At 40.2% G+C, this 18,647-nt stretch overlaps 1 protein-coding gene across 8 annotated transcripts in view; it reads left to right on the top strand.

Annotated features, from left to right (window-relative positions):
• Positions 1-18,647, top strand: part of LOC23687700 (trithorax group protein osa) — a 566,458-nt gene that overhangs the window by 34,645 nt on the left and 513,166 nt on the right. The gene's annotated exons all lie outside the window — the stretch shown is intronic.

Genomic DNA, 18,647 nt, shown 5'->3' with positions numbered 1-18,647 from the left:
AATGAATCTGTGAACACAGCCATTAAAAGAAGAATAAATCTTTGATAACAAGAACACGAATTCAAATAAAAATCAAGTAGTAAATTATATTCCATTAGCGGCTTCCCGACCAGTACCGTTATTTAGTATCATTGAGCAAAGTATATTTTAAAGTATGGGAACACGTCGCCATATTGAGGAGGAGTTTTCTACTTCCTAGTCTTTAGATTTTTTGTCATATATATTAGCGGCAATTTGAAAGACAATGACCTCCAACGAACAAGAGAAGATGTGCTTAACCTCAACTAATAATTTTATAAAATGTGTGGTGTTCATTTGTCGAATCTTCATTTTGAATTTTTCGGGTAATGAAAATTCGGGGTTATGGTCCATTCGGAGAAATGGTATTCGGGGTAACGGACTATTCGTAGTAATGGATTTCGGGGTATTGGTTTTCGGGGTACTTTACCATTCGGGGTATTGACTTTCGGAGTGATGGTATTCGGGGAAGTGTTACAGGATCATCTGACCCGAGCTGCCCAAAGCCCAAATCTGGCACTGGTTGAAGCAGCTACAAAAACTAGTTGTGCAATGCCATTTACACTATGAAAGCCACATCATTTCTCAATACGATATACGATACCACCAAGTTTCCTATGTGTTTTAAGGAAAATATGAGACCCAAACTAAAATTGATCAAAAAGTGGGCTTTTCACAAACTGTTTGGCTTGCTGGCTTACGAGGGGACCACCAATTTGAGTTAACCAAAACGCTTCTCATCTAGTTTTAGAATATTCTAGCGAACATCGACAGAAAATTGAATTCTAACAATATGTACCGATGGCGGATCGATAATTAGTAGTTCAGACTCTGTGATTGACAATAAAAATTGAAGTACCGCAGAAATTCATAGAATGGGGCTTAAAATTAGCTAAGTAAACGCAATTTGCATAGAACGAGACTTAAAAAAAATAACGGCGTCGACGTCCTTACGGCCATTGGGCAACAGAAGGAATGTTAGTTAGTCAATCATGGTTACTAGAGGATCACTAGAACAAATCATCGGGTTAGTTTTAACCAACAAACTAATTTTGTTCCTATCCACGCTTGGATAGCTAACCGTTTGAACTTTGTCAACACGAATAGACCACCCTGGACTACCTATGCTAATGTTGCTGCAGGTATACATAATCTCAATTCGATCCCTCGATGCTACAACCAGATAACTCGAAAATCCAAATTTCGAACTATTCAACATCGAAAGTTTGACCCTTTCACAAGGTGATGGATAATCAGAGAGAATATAATTGAAAAATAATCTTTGACTTGTTTGCTTTGAATTACACGCTTATAATATGTGAATATATGGCAGATTTAATTAAGATTTATGTTTCGATAAATTGAACTCTAAAAATCGAAACTTCGAGTTGTCTAGTTGTAGCATTAGGGGACGAATTGTACCATCGTTCAATTTGGACTGTATCTACATTGTAACAAGTTTGTTTATGATTTTGATTTCTTATTTGAACAATTGCAACAAATCATAGATGCACATTACATTAGTCAACTTTTTTTTAAATCCATTGTTCAATAATTACTAAATCGACATAAACCTGTATTTCGATTGAGCAATTCTCGCTGAAACCAGGCCGCCATCGGCACCCATCGTTAGAATTCCAATTTTATGTCACTGAGCGCTAGTTTTCGATAAAACTTAAGGGTGGTCCTTTCTGTTTTCTCAAATTGGTGGACCCCTATTACGCTAGCTAGCTGAACAGTTTGCGAAAAAGCCCATTTTATGATAAATCTTGGGTATTTCGTCACGTGATATGTCTCATATTTCGCTTGGAACACATAGCAAACTGTGGTATCGTATAGAGAAAGGATATAGCTTTCATTTGAAATCGAAAAAAAATTGGCGGCCATTTTGAATTTGGCCGCCATCTTGAATTTTGATAGAAAAATCGTTTTTTCACCATTAGCGCACCGCTAGTTTTGAATTCTGAGATCACCATCAGAAAGCTGAGGAAAAAATGCGTAAGATAAGCTACAGAAACTAGGTGAGCAATGGTTCTTCTTCTTTTCTGGCGTCACGTCCCAACTGGAACAAAGCCTGCTTCTCAGATTAGTGTTCTTATGAGCACTTCCACAGTTATTAACTGAGAGCTTTCTTTGCCGATTGACCATTTTTGCATGTGTATATCGTGTGGCAGGTACGAAGATACTCTATGCCCTGGGAATCGAGAAAATTTCCTTTACGAAAAGATCCTCGACCAGCGGGACTCGAACCCACGACCCTCAGCATGGTCATGCTGAATAGCTGCGCGTTTACCGCTACGGCTATCTGGACCCCAATGGTATTTACCCTATCAAGTGAGCAATGGTATTTACCCTATCAAATGAACGTTTTTCTAAATCATGTTCTACGATTTTGACGCATATGACGAGTGCAATCAATACAAAAACCTTTTTTGTACTACAAAGAAACAAGTTTTCAACCTTTGTTGTTTTGTTCGAGTCGAGTAAAGAATAAGAATATTATTTTAAGTGAAAAAATCTGGCGGCCATCTTGGATTTTGACGCCATTTTGATTTTAAGTAGAAGAATGAATTTGTCACCTTGATAGCACTCAACATGTCGAATTTAAGTACCACCAATAAAAAAAGGTTACGTATACTCTTGTTCTTATTATTCTTCATTTTCCTGACGTTACGTCCCTACTGGAACCGAGCCTGATACTCAGCTTTATTAGTTATAAATCCAGGTTATTAGACAGGAATTTTCTTTTATAATGCGACTTCTGACAACAGAATAATTCTACGACATATCTTTGAATTCAGTAATAATGATTAAATAAATTCAATAAATGAAAACCGGCCAAAAACATTGATTGTATTAAACAAACATTTTTGTACCATTCATTGAATGAAGTTTATAGATTGGGCAACGGGACATTAGTAAGTCTTGTTGTAATATCTGTAGTTTTAACGTAAAACATTGACAAAAGTGCATTAATTTAGAATGGAAATCTTACATTTTGAAGCAAAAAACATCCTTGATTTTCTGAACCATAAAGTATCGTTTTAACTACCGCCCAACATGCTTGTGAAAAATAGCAAAATTGAAAGATGAGAAGCAGGTTTTTTTCTAATGTGGACGTAATGCCGAAACGCAGGTGTATTATTTCGAGGTTGGAAAATCTGGCGGCCATCTTGGATTTCGACGCCATCTTGGTTTTTAGCAGTTAAATGACGGTTTACCATCTCAGTGCTCATCATGTTGAATTATGAGGTCTCCGTTAAAAAATAACAATCAGATTCTATTTTTCTTATCTTATCTCAGCTGTTCAACTGATTGTTCATTTCTATCAATGGTTTGAACCAAATAAATGAAAGAAATAATGCTATTTTTCAACTCGAAGATATGCGGAAGAATCATTCAGGTAGCAAACAAGCGTTAAAAAATCATATTTGATCATTTGTTTTTAAAGCTAGTTAAGCTGAGGGGCTGGCTCTGTTCCAGTAGGGACGTAACGTCAGGAAAAATAAGAACAAGAAGAATAATAGGTGTAACGGTAGCATTGAAGTTCAACATGTTGAGTGCTAACAAGGTTAAACATCATTCTACTACTTAAAACCAAGATGGTGTCGAAATCCAAGATGGCCGCCCAATTTTTTCACTTAAAATAATATTCATATTTTTTACTCGACTCGATAAAACACCAAAGATTGAAAACTTGTTTCTTTGTAGAACAAAAAAAGATTTTTGTATTGATTGCATTCGCCATATGCGTCAAAATCGTAGAACATGATTTAGAAAATCGTTCATTTGATAGGGTAAATACCATTGCTCACCTAGTTTCTGTAGCCTATCTTACGCAATTTTTTCTCAGCTTTCTGATGATGATCTCAGAATTCAAAACTAGCGGTGCGCTAATGGTGAAAAAACGATTTTTCTATCAAAATTCAAGATGGCGGCCAAATTCAAAATGGCCGCCAAATTTTTTTCGATTTCAAATGAAAGCTATATCCTTTCTCTGAACGATGCCACTAAGTTTGCTTTGTGTTCCAAGCGAAATATGAGACATATCACGTGACGAAATACCCAAGATTTATCAAAAAATGGGCTTTTTCGCAAACTGTTCAGCTAGCTAGCGTACGAGGGGTCCACCAATTTGAGAAAACAGAAAGGACCACCCTTAAGTTTTATCGAAAACTAGCGATCAGTGACATACAATTGGAATTCTAACGATGAGTGCCGATGGCGGCCTGGTTTCAGCGAGAATTGCTCATTCCAATATGCCATTGATAAAGGAAAATACGCACTGAAGTGCCCCGTACTCCCCTATCCAGTGATTCTTAATGCTCCTCGCTTGATCACTGGAACCGGGAACCGAAGACGATCCTACGCTCGTATTTCTTTGCCATTATATTGTCCGATGCTCGCTCGCAAGGCAAAGCTAGAGCCACTTCTCAACTACTTCTGTTCTGCCGCTGACTGACTGACGACTAGTGCGGTTGGATGGTACCTCTCTTCAAGAGGATTCAGGCTGCGGTGGTTGTTGTTGTTTCTTCTTTCGCATTCATTCCTGTTTGCCAAGTCAAGTCAAGAAAGATTCAACGTAGAAGCATTCTTTTTTTTTCGGGCGTCCTACCTACTCATCAGAAAGTTTACCAGCAAAATGAGCAACAGCACAACTTCTGGAGAACTGTTGAGAAAGTTTGGGACGGCGCAGACCAGAGGCTCAGATTCTTGGCTTGGCTCCGGCTCAGAACGAACCTCCCGGTCCAAGTGCTTCCTTCTTCGTGGCCGCAGTTCTCAACCGAATCGTGCCTCCTCGTCGACGGAGTTTATTCGCGTTATTAATATTATTTTCCTGTCTTGTTTTATAATAAATGTTGCGCGTAGTTGTTTTCCTTCTGCTCGTCGGATTCCGCTTCGTAGCTTTATTTGCGCCGGTTAGCTCTTTATCGTCAATTGACTCAACTTCGCTGCTGCCAAGGTTCGAGTTGATTCTCCGAGACAGAGTGCTGCGGAGTTAACTTTTGTGGGGAGCATATTTTTATCTGCTTTTACTTCTTCGGACCGGCTGAGATTGTGTGCCGGTGCCTGCGGTGGGGTGGGATAATTGCATTTATGATCAACGGTTGGAATTTAACTTATGCTGTGCGGGGTGCGGATGTTCTAGGCAGGGGTCATCCAATATGTTTGCGGTTTGCTGTGGATGAAGCGCTAGGATAGTGAATCACGGTGGTAATCCTTCTTGGACACCGTTTTTGAAATAAAAAACCTCTTAGAAGATCACGTCTGCTTTCGTTTATTCACTAAACATGATTACAACCACGATCGAAAGTAAAGGTGAATCTCTGAATTCACAACTTCTTTGCAAAAAAGTGGGTTTCAAAACTGTCACTGAACGTGGTATAAATGGAACAAATGATGTTTCTCCGGAATGTACGCTTTCTTCCAAGGGTGAAATGGATAATGTTGATAATTACATCGAAATAAGCCATCAGTTCGATGCTTTAGGAAAATTTTCCAAACATCAAATCGAAGCAGCCTCTAGCCCAGGCTTTTTGTACCGCCGATCGTGATCAGTTGTTCCGAATTTGGAGAATTTTTACTGGAGATTTTGAACTCCATTAGGGAAATCAAGGCTTCCTTCTAAATCGCAAAAAAGAAGACTATCGTGTTTTGCCGGAAACTCTTATAGATCGCGAACTTCTTCTCAAACATCTTGAAGAGAAGAAGCACAAGTGACTATAAGTCACCTGAAGAGATCAAAAATGGAAAAAAATGATTTACTTGGATTTTCCCCAGTTCAAGTAACCATTATGAAAAAGAGAACATCTGGCATTCGTCGAAAAGGGCTTTCTCAAGAATATTATTTAACTTCAAACGATTAGTTTCGGCCTAAACAGATGAACGACAACATTATAAATTGAAAAAAAAGTTAAAAGTAAAGGTAAAACGCAAAAAGTAATATAGTATGGAACAAGCTCACCAATCTTTTTTTTAATGTCCTCAACAATGAATGAAAATGTTGTCTGGTCGATCAGAGTTATGCAAAGTGCAACAGGACATGCATGTTTGAAAGCAACCATCAATCCGTATAATGCTCTTCCCATTTGGTATACTGCTTCGCGACTAAAAATGGGTCAACCAACGTGCGAAGTTTGATTTTTGACCAACTTCGCCACGTCGCAACTCGATTCTCAATAGTGCGCATAATGCACACGGCGGAGGGCATAGATGCGCACTATAGCGAAGTGACTCGCGACGCGGCAAAGTTGGTCAAAAATCGAACTTCGCACGTTGGTTCACCCATTTTTAGTCGCGAAGCAGTATATCAAAACCGCTGACTGCTCCGGAAACCTTTATCGAGCTGTTTATAACCTCCGTTGGTACAAAGCGACAACCGCATCTCTTTCTACCATTATAACCTTCTTCTCAACCACACACCGTCCCTTGTCGCTCGGGTCGCGTTCAAAGCGGAAGCACGCGATCTTCGATATCAGCAGCGTGCAAAGCTAGCTGCCAAAAAAAAATGCCCGATTGCAACCTAACCGGAAAATCGGATCCGAAAATGGTTGGAAAGCCACACCGACGAAAACAGTTGTCGCCCGTTTCGGTTTCCTTTTGCTCTGATTAAAACAAAAAAAATAAACCGAGAGAACAAAAAGATCATCATCATTTACCGCAAAATAAAGCCGATTCACCTCTTTCCAGCAGAAGCACCATCCATAGCAAGCAACCACCACCACGGGTCTCAATTAGTGTCCATCCGCGGCACGGCAGCATCCACTGGGGGCTTCGGGGGAACCAAATGGGCGCCCAAGGTGTAAGACTGATGGGAAAATAAGCATTCGAACAAGAGGTGGAATGGAGCAGCTCACGGAGCGAACGGATGACAAATCATTAGGCAGCGTCCATTTATTACGTAACGCTAAAATTGGAAATTTTTGACCCCCTCCCCCCCCTCCGTAACGCTTTTTGTATGAAAAATTTAAAATTTTTGTATGAGCCGTAACGCTTGAGCCTACTCCCCCCCTCCCCCTAGAGCGTTACGTAATTTATGGATGCCGCCTTAAGCAATTAAGAGTGTTTTTTATTTCCAGCGAATGACGTTGACTGCGGACCGATATGTTACATATCAGATCAGAAGGAAGTAAAAAAAATACTCATTTGGGTTTAAAGTCCGGCCGGTCGAGGATCTTTCATCGACTTCTCACGGCATGGAGTTTATTCGTGCTTGCCATGCATTGCAAATATTCAATTGGCGAAGAACGCCACTTGCCAGAACGTCTAACGAACGTGCATCTTTCTTGAGGTGAAGATGAATCGAATCCAAACCTTAAATTTTCCAGAGCACAAATTTGGAGAACCAAACATCCGTTTGAGCTGAAAACCTAATCGACTGGTCACTAGCTGGTGGTAATCAATCGATTAAGTTTTTAGCTCCAGCGGGTGTTCGGTTCTCCAGATTTGTGCTCTTGAAAGTTTGAGGTTTGGCTTCGATTCATCTTCACTTTAAGTAGCATTCAGCATTCGCAAGGACGTGGTCTGAGTTACTGTTGAAGGGTGCGTCGATCTTGTCTAAGGGTCAGTGGTTAGTCCCAAATTTTTGGCTTTGGTAAAGGACTGGAAGAATTCACTTTTATACAACGCACAGTGGTTCGATCTAGAACAAATGCGGACAAAACCTCAAACTCTCTTCAAATTAGCTGAAATCATATATTTGACATATTTTATGCCATATTGAACTATTATGGACTTTAATTTTCGATTTTTTCTTGTTTTGGACTGATAATTAGAATATTCATGTTTGGACAATACATTTTCAACTTTCCAATCTTCCATACAAAATGGTCAACTTAGGCAGGCTGATTCGCAGTTATTTATTGACAGATTGAAATGAAATTTTCACAGCATGCCAGGCATTACTTGAATTTCAACATATATTTTTGAGTAATTTTTCCATGCACAACTGCAATAGTGAAAACAACTAGACTAAAGCGCAATTTTTGACAAAAAATATTAACTATTCATCCAAAGATATGGAAGCTCTGGAAGCTCTACACAAAAACCATCATAAGTAAATCCCGAATAACACACATGTTATAATTGATGCATAATAACTCTTATATGACAAAATCTAGTCATATAAGAGTAAATATGCATCAATTATAACATGTGTGTTCCTTGGGATATGTTCATCTCGTCTTAATGACCACCTCATTTATTAAATGTGCCAATTTTTCAAATTTGTAAAAAAAAGCACTACGATGAACTCGTGATTGGAAAAACCACTCAAAAATTAATGTTGAATTTCATGTGACGTCTGAAAAAAAAATGTGAAAATTTCATGCACATTTGTCCATAAATATCTCAGATCTAACCCTGCCTTTGTGTAAGTATCATCTATTTAATCAGTTTCAGCATGTCAAGTCTTTAGCTTCAGTCTGTTATCATACTTGTTTTAATAGCTAAAGCAAGTCCACGTAGGGAATGATTTTTCCAATTTGTTTCATATTATCTAGAGGCTGCATTTCGAAGGAAATAGCTTCGTTCAACCATCTCAATAAGCCGAGATAATTTGTGTTATTTTATTTATTGACAGCTCAAATTTAAATTCAAGGAAGTTCAATACCCTAATATTATCAAATAAAGGTATAGACAATATTTAATTAAGGTATAACACCAAAATATTGCATACTTAGGGGCCCAGAGAGTCCTAGCGGTAAACGCGAGGCTATTCAGCTAGACTAACCTGAGAATCGTAGGTTCGAATCCCACCAGTCGAGGGTCTTTTGGTAAAGTAAATTTTATCGACTTGCCAGAGCATAAAGTATCATCGTACCTGCCAGACAATATACACATGCAAAAATGGTCAATCGGCCAAGAAAGTCCTTAGTTAATATCTGCGGAAGTGGTCATAAGAACACCTGCCTGCTTAGAAGCAGGCTTTGTCCCAGTTGGGACGTAACGCCAGAAATAAAAAGAAGAAGGAGAAGAAGATTGGAGCGAGTTTTTCGTTTCTTCTCGGGACGGGATGCAATTCATGGCTACTGCGACTGCAATGCACGTATACTAGCGTATTACAGGATTATTTTTATTTAATTAGAATTGCACTCTGTACACCTTCAAACGCGTTGAAAGTGGTCTATCGCAAGTTTTCGCAAAATAATTTGTACCCTACTTGAAAGCTCTTGTTTTTAGCTTTCGAATGAAATAATTCTCATCGCGGGCGTTCGCGGGCTACTAATGTCTTAGGGTACTTTTATATAAAATAATATGTTTTTTGAACAATTTTAACTTTAATTCACTTTGTATGAATATAATGATAATTTTTATTCAACTCAGGTGTGCTTTATGTCTATACAAATAACTTCTTCAAAGATACCATTGCGGCTTAAGCTCTCTTTAAATTTATAAATAGCTTGTGAAAAATGGATCGTAAATATTAATTTTCTTGAAAAATCATGTCCACGGTCCACTCAAGCAGCTGTAAAAAAATCAAATCTCCATGAATCTGCTTCAAACTTTGGATTTGAACAAAAGAAGTGTTGAGGAAGTCGGGAAAAATATTACTGTTCGGATAAAACAACTTTGATTTTTGAGGTTTTGGTCGCCCTCGGACCATTGTGCAACGGTCTAGGACTGTACAACCTATTATTTTGTGCGATATACTTGTGTTAATGCTAGAAATCTCCTTTTTAGTTTAAAGACATTTAATTTTTCTAAATTTTTACCAAAAACTACGCTTTATAATTTGCCTAAAATCTTTGTCGAAGAAAGCATTAGGCTATAATCAGCGCAGGAAAGCGACTATTCAAATATGACGTCCATCATGAGCCTCTGTACGTGCCATAAATTCTTTTGTTCTCATGACTTTTACTGTGCGCCGTGTGTTGGTGCTATCTCTCTCTCTCACAGGCAACTAGAAAACAGGGCGCGCAGTAAAAGTCAAACGTTTTATAGCATGCATAGGCTCATTTTTCGGGATTTCTATACACCCCCTCCCCTCTCCGTCGCGCTTTTTACAATACATAATACATGCACCGTCACACTTTTATAGACCTCGCCCTCCTCCAAATGATGGACGTCATTTGTGGATGATGCTTCTCTCGTTATCATCGGACGAAGAGAAATTACAAAATTATTTTACAAATTTCCTTTAGTTTTTCCATCGCATGTGACCACCGAGAAGACGGAACGTATGAGGGACACACGATTTTCTGATGGAAAAACGACACACCTAGGACAGCTCGCTCAACTAAGACTGCCCCGTTGTTTCCCAGTCGACAGCCTTAACGATACAAAACCGGTGCTGTCAGTATCCTTTTTAAGCAAATTTTGTGAACAAATTCAAATATCAAGGTTAATAATTTGACAGTTGTTTGCACGCTACATTCATTCAATGCAATGGAGGATGTTAGCTTTTTTAAAAGTCAGGTTTATTTTCAAAACTGGCGATATTATTAGAGAAATTTGGCAAATGTTCCACAATATTGCTTTCCATAAAGAATTTTTTTCTTATTTTAGTGTTGTAGCAACAAGTTCGGCAAACTAAACATCGTATATAAAAAGATTTAATGAAAAAATTTCAAACTTCGATTTATGAACTAGCAACACGGCTGGACTAGCAACAAAGTGTCCTATTGGAATTCAACTAACTATAAGCACTAATAATAAGCCCTTAATCAGCATCATAGATGCGTACATACAATATAATAGCACCACAAATGCTTACACACCTTATAACAGCACTTCCGCTCCATAGAAACCCTATTACAGCATCATTAATGCTTCTAAGCCTGGTGCATACAGGCATTAAATAAGCACTATATTGGCTTTATATTCGAATACAGGGCATGTTTAAATGCCATCCAGTGTTTTGACAGATATACCACGTGCTTTGTGTTTGCATATAGTGGTAAGAGGGAGTCAAACATAAATCTTCTCACTACAACAATTGCAGGTTTTATGACAGGGCCGTAGGAGCAGGACAACAACTCAACAATACGGGTGTCGCAGGTTCAAGACGCAAAATGAGGAATTTCATCATCATAAAACGAGGATCAAAATGTGGCAATTGCAAGTCCTGAAAAGGATGGAAACCACCAAAATGATTAAGTCTGATATGGAGAAGTACTATCTGAATCAGTTTATTACATTTTTGCATACTATTCGAGGTTTCCGTTTTCAATCATTCATTTATTTACCTCGTGTACCAGTTGCTTAGCCGCATACGCGAAAGCTCTCTGGCTGCGTACGCAAAAGCACAAAATATTCGACCTAAAAACCTGGCGAAAACAACTGACGTTTCTCACGTGGTCTTATATCAGCATTAGTGGTGCAGAGAAGCACGGTTATATCTTGGCACTATAATGGCACGCTATTTCGCCTTTTCTGGCATTATAATAGCTTTATATGCATATATGCATCAAATGATTACCCTATATGCGCATATAATGCTGTTACACGCTAACATGAAAATACCCATTAATGGGTAAAAAATACCCATTTCCAAGAAAAGTGGCTTAACTCATTAAAAGAGTAAAGTCGACTTACCCATTAAAGAGTATTCGCCTCGAACATCAAATAATGGGTATTTTTCACTCTTGACCTCTGATATGCACATGGGTAATAAAACCCCATTATTTTATGTGTGATGCAGCGGATTGAGGTTATGGCAAAAGTTTTGGTTTGAATAAGTTTCATATAATGAAGAACAGAATAATAAAAGACTAATTAATGTACAACGTACATTTATTTCATAGTTAAACAAAAAAAAAATCAACATGTATGTGATCAACTAACAGATAACCCTGACACTACGGAAAGTTCATTGCAGTCTGCAAAGAAGTCATCTGCGGTCATCCGAAAATCTAAAATCAGAAAAACGATTGTTAGAAGAACCATTTACCGAAATGTATCCACTAACGTTACTTACGTGATGGCAATAATACGTGTAATCTTCTCCTCCATAATTTAATATCGAATAAAAAAAAACTTTGACTTTTTCACTAACACCGAGCGATAAATATCTGAAATTGAAAAATGGCGCTATTGCTTTGCAAACTATATCATGTGCACTATTTACCCATTTATATTACCAGGAAGGATACTTCATAATGAGGTTAAAGTACCCTTTTTTATGTCACTGAAAAGTACCCTTTTTCTGACACTTCCATACTGACCATAAAAATGGGTACAAGAAACTCATTTAATGGGTACTTTCAAGTTAGCGTGTACCGTGCCGCATTATCGTGCTGAGTGGTTACTTGGGTAATTGGTTTCGTTTTTGAACTTTGACCTGACACGTCTAGGCTTGGCGACATCCGAACTATCCTGTTTTTCAATTCGAGAAACGATCTTATAAGAAACCAAGAGATCGTCCATAAATGACGCAAATTTGGCAAATTTACGACACTCCCCTCTACCAATGAGCCTATTTTCCCATACCTTACACATGGTTCGTAGCAAAGTCGTAGAGTCCCCCCTCCCCCCTAAAATGCTACGTCATTCATGAAATAAGATTCATAACTCTTATTCATGAAATAAGATGCAGAACTCTCGTGTTAAAATTATGAATTGCCAAAAATCAAAATGTAAATAAATAAGATTTTGATACCATTCTATTGCATCTCCCGAAACCTACAAACGGGTAGAGCAAAGCTTGAGATTATGTTGAAAACCAATTTTGATATTGTGATGTCGCTGATTTTGATAACTCGTTTTGTTGTCGGGGGACGGACCTGGTGTAGTGGTTAGAACACTCGCCTCTCACGCCGAGGACCTGGGATCGAATCCCATCCCCGACATAGTCACTTATGACGTAAAAAGTTATAGTGACGACTTCCTTCGGAAGGGAAGTAAAGCCGTTGGTCCCGAGATGAACTAGCCCAGGGCTAAAAATCTCGTTAATAAAGTCAAATCAATCAATCAATCGTTTTGTTGTCATTGTGGTCGTTTTAACAGTTAAAATATTAAAACTGGGAGCAGAAAATTGTTCCCATGAAATCAAGCTTGAGCTTGAGCTATGAACGAATATAGTTTGAGTGTGATATATTTAGAATGGAAGATAGAAGCAAGTGAGAGATATACAACTACAAAGTACGAGGAAAAGGACGGGCCTGGGATTGAACTCATGACCTTCTGCATATGAGGCAGAAGCGGTAGCCATCAGACCACCAACCCCGTCTGGGAGCAGAAAATTGTTCCCATGAAATCAAATTGAAAAACTATTTTTGCTGTCAGTGAAAGCAAATTGGAAACTGTTTCTGCTACCGTCGGAACGGTAAATGGCTGGGCATGGCGTATTATTGGTACCTCGCGTACCTGCAGGAATAAAATAGACTTCTTTGTGTGGTCTTTGGCCTCTTACCTACTCCTATCCCTACCTCCTCGCCGGGGTACGAGTAACCTCAGGGAAGATCGGGTAACCAACCCCGGTGGGAACTTTGGTCGTATGCTGACAGAGAAGGGTGTTTGCTTCTGCAAACCTGAAGCATCTGTACTGCATGTTAGGAGCGGTTCACAACAGCGTCTGTTCCCCATGTCAGGGGCGGCTAATCATCGTCCGAGTGCCAGAGAAGGACTTTAAGCTAAACTGTGCACTATGGCCCTCCGACCATTTATGGGGAATGGTCCTTCGGAAATCTAGGACGTTGGTGTCACGCCCTGCAAGTCAGCCGTAAAAAACAAGCAACGAGTAATCATCGAGAGAATACAAACCGGGACAATCGGCGAAGACCACAGCGACGTAAAGCGGCTAGCGATTGGAAGCTCGGTACGTGGAACTGTAAATCTCTCAACTTCATCGGGAGCACACGCATACTCGCCGAGGTGCTGAAACATTTTTTGTGCGCAGCTCGAACGCGAGTACAACAGCTGCTCAAGCCACGACGTCAAATTTGTCATAGGAGATCTAAACGCTCAGGTTGGAAAGGAGGAGGAGTTCAGACCGACTATTGGAAAGTTCAGCGCCCACCGGCTGACGAACGAAAACAGCTTACGACTAATTGATTTCGCCGCCTCCAAGAATATGGCCATTCGTAGCACCTACTTCCAGCGCAGCCTTACATACCTTTACACCTGGAGATCATCACAGCAGACAGAATCACAAATCGACCACGTCAGTGTTGACCAGACTCATTTCCCCGAAATTCGAATTGTGAAGCCATGGACTGTTATAACTGTGCGTTGTATTCCTGAGATGGAGGGAGAGGTGGTTGGACTTGAGTGTTGCACATGGGATCCGACAGTTTCGATCTCGGTGGGCCGCAATTCAAGTTTCGGTGAAATGATTCGCACTCACTCACTCACTCATTTCATTTCACCGAAACTTGAATTGTGTCTCTCTGGGATCAAAATTGATCGATTTTGTGTGCAGTACTCAAGCATAACCATCTGCTTTTCTATCTTAGGAAGATAGAGCATGGTTGTAGTAGTTCGTGGCTTCGTAGTTCGGAAAATTTTATTTTCGGGGAAATGAGTCTGAACAACACTGGACCACGTTCTGATTGATGGACGGCACTTCTATGACATTATCGACGCCAGGACCTATCGTGGCGCTAACATCGACTCTGACCACTATCTGGAGATGGTTAAACTGCGCCCTAAACTCTCCGTCGTTAACAACGTACAATACCGACGGCCTCCCCGGTATAACCTAGAGCGGCTTCAGCAACCGGATGTCGCAGCTGCGTACGCGCAGCACCTCGAGGCTGCATTTCCGGAAGAGGGTGAGCTGGATGAAGCCCCTCTTGAGTACTGCTGGAGAATAGTGAAAACAGGCAAAAACAATGCAGCTGAGAGCAACGTCGGGTACGTGAGACGAATTTGACGGAACGATTGGTACGACGAGGAATGTAGGCAGATTCTGGAGAAGAAGAATGCAGCCCGGGTGGTCGGGCAGCAAGGACCCGACAGAACGTTATAGACAGAAACGCCTCTTTCGGGAGAAAAAACGCCGCCTAGAGGAGACGGAGTGCGAGGAGATGGAACAGCTGTGTCGGTCTCAAGAGACACGTAAGTTCTGTCGGAAGCTCAACGCATCCCACAACGGTTTCGTGCCGCGAGCCGAGATGTGCAGGGATAAGGATGGACGAGCGTGAGGTGATCCAAAGGTGGAAGCAGCACTTCGATGAACACCTGAATGTCGCTGAGAGCACAGGCAATGAAGGACGGAACAACGAAGGAAATGCCTTCGTCAGTACTGCGGGCAATAGAAATCAACCAACCTCCACTTTGAGGGTTAAGGATGGCATTCACCAGCTCAAGAACAATAAAGCTGCTGGTAAGGATAGTATCGGAGCTGAACTCACAAAGATAGCCCTGGAGAGGCTGGCCATTTGTCTGCACCGGCTGAAAGGCACAATCTGGGAAACAGCGAGCGATCACCATTCTAAAAATCCCAGATCATCTTCCGTCGTCCGTCACCTATAGTAAACAAGTTCGTGGGAAGTTATCAACCTGGCTTCGTTGACGGCCGATAGACAACGGACCAGATCTTTACTGTACGGCAAATCCTCCAAACCTGTCTGTTATTCCAGTTCCCGACGCATCACCTTTTCATCGATTTCAAGGCGGCATGCGATAGTATCGACTGCATAAACCTATAAAAAATCATGGACCAGAAATGATTTCCCGGGAAGCTCACGAGACTGATAAGAGTGACGATGGAAGTTGTGCACAATTGTGTGAAGGTTTCAGGCGTACACTCCAGCCTGTAACTACGATTTTTACGAGATCCATGCAATTTGTTTGCTCCGCGGATGATATGGACATTGTCGGCCGAACATTTGAAAAGGTGGCAGACCTGTACACCCGCCTGAAACGCGAAGCAGCAAAAGTTGGACTGGTGGTGAATGCGGCTAAGACAAAGTACATGCTAGCTGGTGGGGCCGAGCGCGACAGGGCTCGCCTAGGAAGCAGTGTTACGATAGACGGAGATACGTTCGAGGTGGTCGACGAGTTCATCTACCTTGGATCCTTGCTGACGGCTGACAATAACGTTAGCTGTGAAATACGGAGGCGCATCATCAGTGGAAGTCGGGCCTACTATGGCCACCACAAGAAGCTGCGGTCAGAAAAGATTCACACCCGCCTTAAATGGTACATGGTACCAAAACGCTCATTAGGCCGGTAGTCCTCTACGGGAATGAAACGTGGACGATGCTCGAGGAGGACTTGCAAGCACTTCGAACGTCAGGCGCTTAGGACGATCTTTGGCGGTGTGCAGGAGAACGGTGTGTGGCGGCGAAGGATGAACCACGAGCTCGCCAAACTCTACGGCGAACCCAGTATCCAAAAGGTGGCCAAAGCTATGAAAGGAAGGATAGGAAGGATCAGTGTCTGCATATTTCAATATACAGTCAACAACGCCGATCCTCAGTAGGCTCCGTCATCGTTGAATTCTTCTTTGTGTGAATGTTTGTTTGACAATACATGCACGAATCTGGTAGAACGTGCATTCAGTTTTTCAATTACTTTTGCTACACTAATTCTCATCCACTACTGACATTCAAATTCAATTTCCCTAGTGAAAAAAATCATTTCCGTCAGAATACCCCACAAAACATCCGCAAATTGCAAAAGTTGTATTTTTTTATTAAAAGACAATCATGATTCATCAACTGGAGGCATCACATAGCCGTTTTCTTACACCAGTAATATAAAATTCATTTGTAATTTTTTATATTCAATTTTCAATTTCAGTGCCTCTAGGTGAAACTGAATTTTGAAATGACACCAACAGTGGGTGAAACTGAATGTGTGCATGTGTTGCACCCACTCTCTTTCTCGTCGCATTCGCACTCGAAGTCAGATTGGCTTCTTGCTAGCGGAGTTTGTTTTTGTTCGTTTTCGCACTGATCGGGTATCATTCGGCTGAATTTTTACGACACTGCGAAGGATACGATGGGAAGGGCAGGTTGCAAGTATGCCGGACAGCAACCCTGCAAAGGTGGTGTTCGCTTCAGATATACAATTTTACAAATTACAAAAATGTAACATGATAGCAAAACGAAGACAAAATATATTATCGAATATAATATTGATTACTTGATATCAAATTATGACATTAATTTGATGCTGAAAACTATATGTTTTCAATTTGCTTTCTTTTTGATGTTGGACTTTACTCGGGTATGCAAACATTGTCAACATAATCAAAAAGCTTACCATTATAAACCAGATTTTCCATCCTATAGAGGTCCTATAATTGGAAAGTTTCGTAAACATGCTGCTAAGCCAATAACTTTCTCTTGTTCTTTCGATGTGAATAAAAACGGCCATGTTTTGGACCAAAGCACGCGAACAAACTTATGATGATAGCCCAATATCAGTAGGGTAAAAGCACCGGTTTTGGCCAGCCTAAGAGAAAATGTCAATAAAAATTACATTGGAAGCCGCATTTATACTACAAATATGTCAAATGCAAACTTTCAATCCATATTATGTTTGTAAATTATCGAAACTGAGCCAAACCATTTTTTCGCTTTGAAAATCTCGTTGGTGAATATAGGCTACCAGAACCAGTTTTGGCCAGAGATTTAACTTCGGTTCCCAAATTGGCCAATCGCATTGATTTCTCATGAGAGTGGCCAAATTAAGAGTACCCTGGCCAAATTAGGTGTATGGTAGTTAAAATTATAAGAAAAATGAATTGTTTTTTATGTTTTGAATCAATTTGGACGTGTAAATTAATGTAGCTCTATCATGGGAATGTGATCTACTCAATACGAAAGGTTTCATGCTGATTGGCTATGTAAAACGGTGTATAATCCACTATGGCTACAATTTGCGTATGGCTAAAACCGGTGCTTCTACCCTAGGCCAAAACGTGGTGTAAAATCGAAGTCTAGTGTGTGTTATCATCACCGAAAATTGCCTATAATCAAAACATATTAAGTTCGACGGTGATCCAACAAAAAACATCAAGCTAAACATCAAGTTAGCTTATAAAAAGCCCAATGCCTGATTGAAAATCTAAAACGGCCTATGTATTGAAACTCATAATTTTTCCAGCTTTTTGAGCAGTATGCAGAATAAATTCGAGCATTAAGTCTTATTTACTGTTAAAAAGGAATTGCTCGTTAAAAATCCCGTGAATTTCTTGCAGAAATTTTCTACAGCTAGTCCCGTTTAAATTGACATTTCCTTCGAATTTCGTACTGCGATCAGAAAACAGCGCCTTCATGGACGATTCCTTGCCGTGGTCAGAAAGAACCAAAGTGGTCCCAGGTATTCAAAGTCATAAAGATTGAGCCGTCGCATGCCTAGTTGTGGTACAAAAACTGAAATGAACTTATTGGTTCCAAAATACGGGTTTCCCGGTGGCAATTCCGTTGCTTAAAAAATAGAATTCATTCTTTGGCAACACACATCCAAACATTAAAAAAATGCTAAAAGTTGGTCGCCATTTGTATGGTTTTGGATCATAAATCCGTGTAATTTCATCGAATTGCTCAGACTGGCTACCTTCCGGGACTCTAGGAATAGGTTTCGCATGGACCATACTAGACCAAAAATTTTCAGGGGATATTCTTACTTTTCGGTTATTCCGGGATTTGAGAATTCCAATCAAAAATTAAATTGGCATTGCGTCCTCACTGGGACAGAGCCTGCTCCTCAGCGTAGTGTTCTTATGAGCACTTCCT

This window comes from Aedes aegypti, chromosome 3 (genome assembly GCF_002204515.2).
Source record: "Aedes aegypti strain LVP_AGWG chromosome 3, AaegL5.0 Primary Assembly, whole genome shotgun sequence".
NCBI lineage: Eukaryota > Metazoa > Arthropoda > Insecta > Diptera > Culicidae > Aedes > Aedes aegypti.
Note: the sequence above shows the minus strand (reverse complement) of the source record. Positions and strands in the feature narration are given on the sequence as shown.